We start from the raw sequence: 6000 nt of genomic DNA, 5'->3' as shown, positions 1-6000 counted from the left end.
ATAGAGAATCTATGCTTCAGAATCAAGCCATTTCCCAGATTAAAGTGCAATGGAAACACTTCACCATAGAGGAGGCTACCTGGGATATGGATCATAAAATACATGTGGAATGTATAGCTTTGTTTGAAGAGAAGGGGATCTAAAAGGAGAGAACTTAGTACAATTTTTATTTTATGAGGGGCCATATTTTACATGTCTATGTTTTGTTTTTAATTCATGACTATTCGTAGATTATTGATGGACTTAATGGATATGGAAACCAAGATTGAAATTATTCAATTATGTAGTTAATGTTATTTTATTTAATTAATAAATTTTTTCTTTGTAAATATTTAGGAAAGATCAGTTGACTATTAGATACTTATTGCCATTTTACAATAAAATACTTAAGTGGTTGAGTCCATATGGTGGACCTTCCAAAAATTTCTCCTAAAACTCTGAAGGAGACAGAAAATAAATAAATTAGCATAATGGGCAAGACATTATGCTAAACAATTAGATGGAGATAAATGCTAAGCTGGGTTAAAAACAAAATAAAGAAAATTGGAGAGCATGGTGTCCTTGAATGGAAAAAGAAATATTTTTTCTTAAATTAAAATAAAAAACCTAGGTAATTAAAGGATGTAGACCCTTAAAGCAGGATGTCTCTTAGGAAATAATTTCTGGTGAAGATCTATAACAAAACAACATAGGAATAAAAGAATGTTTTGAATTTCTATAGGAAATAAGGTATGAGCTCGGGGGGAATTGTTGGTGACAATTCATGGTTGGGTGGAACATGTTTTGTTCCTAATTATTTTCCATGTAGTTGGTCACAATTATATGTGTGTTATTTTGTTTCTTGCATGTTAAATATTATGATAGTTTATTGTTGTTATAGTGATTACATAGATTGAATCATAATTTAAATATTAAACAATACATAAGATAAAGTTATGCATGCATAGGTACAGTACCCAATCAAAATAAAGTGTGTATATTCTATGTATACTTTGTATTATGTTGGGATTCATAAGTAAGAGGACAATATATATAGTATATGAAAATAGTGATACCAACTATATATACTTTTTACGAAGCAGGTTGAAGGAAAAATTATGTATTTCATGTAGAAGTACATGTATGTAAGCAATTATTCTTATGCATTTACCGATGGAATTTGTTTTTTGGTATTGTGAGGGATCTCTTTTTCTTTCTTTGACAAAGGGTTATATCTATCTATCTATATATAGTTGATCCTATATATATGATATAGATTGTGTACATAGTATAAATAATTTTGAATATGAAAAGAGGATCCTAGTAGCCAAATGAAGGTGTTTACCATAATTTATGATCTAAGGACAAACCTCATTGGGAATTAGTGAGTAAATTTTGTGTAATGAAACATGAAATACTTATACTATTCCTATAGATTAAAAAACTTACTTATTCTTTTGTGAGTCTAACATAATCGGGTATTATGATAATAAACACACAAACACGCACACACAGACAGATTAAGGTATTGATATTTTTCTAGTTGTTAGAACGAATGTTTACAACAAAAATTTATAATGACTTTTATAATTTATGTAAGACGGGTAACCCTCGAAATATAAGTAAATAATTAGGTATTGTTATTCTATTAACTAGTAAACAATTCTATTATTGCTTCAATAATGTTACACAAAAATTAAGAATAAGGAGGAATAACCGAGTCAAATGAATATGAATAGGGAAAGACCCTAGGAACACATTTATATTTATTGAAGTAGAAATATATTACTCATAAGAGACAATTGTAAAATGATTCATATTTTAAATATAATGTATTGGTAATTAATAGTAGCTAAATTCATTGAGACAATATATGAATATCATCTAGAATATGAAAGATATTAAGATTTTAAACAGAGCACGATTGATGTCAACAATAAAATATATAAATGAGAATAAACTAGTAATAATATAAACCAAACCATTATATATGAAGAAATTTGATTATGGTTCACTTAATCCATTACAAACCATCCATATGAGGAAACACATGCATAACAAAGTAATAGAGCAGAAGAAACATATAAAAATATCCATGACAAAAAGGAAGGACTTCATTTTACTATATATAAACATAATTTACGTGTCTATCACAAATAAATCTCTCATATTAGGTCTGAAACTTAAAGGAATAGAAGCTACTAAAATAATATCTATACACGAAAATCATAAATAAAACAAGAGTCTACAATTCATCAAGGCTAATGAGCTTGGTATAAAAAACATAACCGTGGTAGGGCTAGTAATATAGCAAGAAGTCTTAACATCATTTTAATGAAGAAAATCATTCAGAGGTACAAGCCAGAGTAACTTCATGCAAATTTTAAGCGGAATTTAAAATTTCCAACCTATGAAACAGAGGTTAATGTTAACTCTAGAACTAAGGAGGCACCCTAGTGTGATCTAAACATTCCATCTAAACATTTTACCTAAAATGTTTGTTAAATCGTGAAGGGTTACAATTATGAAAGGGAAATGTAAATACTCATAAATATTCCATATTGAAATTGGAAAATAAAAGAGTTACGTTAGGACGACTTAAATTTTCATCTTCCACAGACTTGTGTATGGCCATAAAAGACACAAATTAATATTGTGATGTATAAGTAGTGACAAATGGTATGAAGATCAACAAAAATGAGAGATTAAAAAAATTTTATCATGCCTTAGACATGGGTACCCATGGTCATGGGAACGACTATAACATAATTATTAAGTTAATATGGTGTTGAGTGATAAGAACCCCAGATTTATTGAGGAAATTCTAGAAGAGAATTTACTTTTCTCCTAAATTGCAAACGAGTGAATTAACAAAGGTATAACGGTAGGGGAAAACCCTAATGTCATCGCTGAGTCATATAAAAACAAAACCCTATTTGAAATATGACTTATGCATTAGAGCAATTTTCAGCCTAAAAGTGTCCATGAAATTTTCACGTAATTTCCATCACATATTATGTAAGGCAATCAAAAGCATTTAAATTTAAAAGAGGTACCTGTAAATATTTTATGGAGAAAAGAAGAAAAATGCTTTTTTTAATTATATTTTTGGCTTATCTCTATATAGGTTTACTCAAATTTGAAGTGTACACAGTCATTGGATGCATATTTCAATTCCACATCCAACAAGTATGCATTATGCATACTTTGGAGAAGAACAACATTGATAAAGATTGAAGATAAATTAAAAAAACATGTTCAACGCACTTTTCTTACCGTATATTCAATATTTATCCATGCGGGTCTTCTCAAAAGTATGTGTAATGGGTATTTGTTGGATGTGGAATTTAATTATTCATCAAACGAGTGCCTACATTTGAAATTTGAGTAAACATATAAGGAGATAAGCCAAAAATACAAGTAAAAAAGTAGTTTTCTTCTTCTCCCTCCAAAATTCATAACTCCTTTTTACTATTTTAACTATTATTTTCTTATTTTTATTTAGGAGGCCACTTTTAGGTTTAAATTTCCTCTAATGAAATTATGATTTCATAACAAACACGTCACAATTAAAGAGAAATTAAGCTTACCAAAATGTTCACCAAGATGACACAAAGGGTTAATTGAACACCAACTCTAGTGGCATCCTCTCCTAAAAGTCACCGCGTGGGTTTTATTAGTTGGGTAAAAATAATAAGACCCCAACTATACAATAAAAAACATGAAATATAAAATATATAATACCTCTAAATTAGACAATGGATTCTTAATGTTGGTGTTCTGAAGTAATTCTTGAACTTGCTGGGATTTAGACAAAACTTGATTATATCTTTTGTAATAAAAAAATGAGAACCAACAAGAACCATTACTAGAGTTATAAAAGAGAATAAAAACAAGATGAAAAAACATTACTCCACAAAGTATCCATTTTTAGGGAAATACCTCTGTTAATTGAGAGATAAGTCGATCCCGTATAGATAAACATGTTCAATTAGAATATCACTAATTGTAACAGGGGTCATCTAGTCAAAACCCATGACACATTGTAGAACAGGTAGAGAAGCATTGTGGATCTGAGAGTCAAAATGAAAAAGATGTAAATTAATTTGAAGGGTTAGGTCCATTAGTTGTGATAAACCTTAGCATTCCTCCACCATTAGATTTAGAAACCCAATTGTGTCCATTGAAAGTGTGCATTCCACGTGTGACATGTGACTTCATATGGGTTGCTATTATGTTGCATATGTCTAATGTTGCCATTTGTAATGTATGGGGCTAACCCATAACATGATATATCCCACATGAATCAATTGAAAACATATGCCAATGTTTAAATTTGTGAACAGGATAAATAGTTCAACATGTAGACATATGATATATTCATGCACCCAAGGACCTACAATGGGTAAAAGGGTGGATATTATATATCATGAATAGTCGATATATGGTATAAATATTATGGATGCAATAGGAATTTTTTACCTATACTAAGGTTAACCAAATTTTCCAATCAGAAATTATGTGGATGGAATAAATGAAAATATAATTTATAATATGAATAACTTAATTATTAAATTATCTCTTATGTGGAATCTATGATTGTAGGAAAGAGTGAATTCTCTAGTGTTATGGAGAAAAATCACTATTGCATAAAAAAGCAATCTCACTACATTCGATGTTTGAATCTATTAACAAACAAACAAACTAGTAAATCTTTCACTGAGTGCATTCCTATTGAATTAGAAGCAAGAATGTTGGAATATGAAGTCCAAAACTTTCAAACAAAATTCATGATGAAGATGCTTACTATGGTTTGATGCATCTCCTCAACAGTTAGAATTCAGACCTGCAAACATGGTAACAATAAACGATCAAAGGCATGTTATAGATAAATGACTCAATAGAACCCATACTAGTGATCAAGGAAACTAGTACCTAATATCGTTATCAATGGAAAAATGGAAGTAAATAAATAATAAATCAACTCCATTGAACAATACAATGGAAAAGAAACACTCTTTTGTATTAATGTTAAGTAAGAAGAAATAATACAACCTTGCCTTGATGATGCAAGCCTCCTCCCAAAAGTCTCCAAATATCCCTTTAGGTCACAAGACTTCTAGCCCTATTCCAAAAATAGAAGCTTACATCCAGAGTTCCTCCTCATTCCTCTTGTCCGTGTTGAATTTATAGGACAAGAGGAGGATGTTTGAGATACTCCTATGAAGAGATGAGATCCTCAAAAGAAGGGATTAGGGTTCCAAAAAGGGAGGAGGTTTCCTCCATGAAAAAAGGGATGAGGCCCAAATCTGTAGAAGCTCGAGGTATTTAGTTGGGAAATATTCTTCCAATAAGGATTCTATAAATGACTTCTTATTTTACTCATGTTGAAATATTTGTGAATTTGTAGTGGAAGACAAAGCACAAATTGTTGCAGACCATAATAGTAAAAATTGCGGTTGTGCAGATATTTGGTAGTAAACTATGCAAGTTCTTAAAAATATACTTTGAGAAATATAATATAGAAATATTGTAGACTTTTTATTTTTTTTACTTTCAACTTTATAGGGGAATGCTAGGAACATTACATTAGATAGCAAGAGATCCAAATTTGGTCATCATTTTCCTGAGGGTGACAAAATGATGTGTAACACATAGGCCTAGTCTATTGGTCTATAACAACAAAAGACAAATAATATAAACTTTTCCTTAGAGAATTTAGATAATTTTAAAGAGACCTACCTCAAATTTGTATCAAGCTTCTCATTCCTACTCACTTTTAGTCTCCTATTGTAGTTCCAGGTGTTATAATTATAACTTGCACACACGACTGAAACAAGCAAAGGATCTACAACAACTAATTTTCATAATGTGGCATCTCTATTCAGTGAATCAGTAACGAATTTAGATACATGATTGCAAACATATACATCAAATATAGGAAAAAAAATATACTCTTCGTATTAATAGAAATAGGGGAGAGTTTATAACCATAAATAATAGTTGAATTTGTAGATTTCT

This window comes from Pinus tabuliformis, chromosome 2_1 (genome assembly GCF_031772625.1).
Source record: "Pinus tabuliformis cultivar Carrire ecotype Pingquan chromosome 2_1, CPIR1, whole genome shotgun sequence".
Classification (NCBI taxonomy): Eukaryota; Viridiplantae; Streptophyta; class Pinopsida; order Pinales; family Pinaceae; genus Pinus; species Pinus tabuliformis.
The sequence above is the reverse complement of the archived record's forward strand: the minus strand, read 5'-3'. Positions refer to the sequence as shown.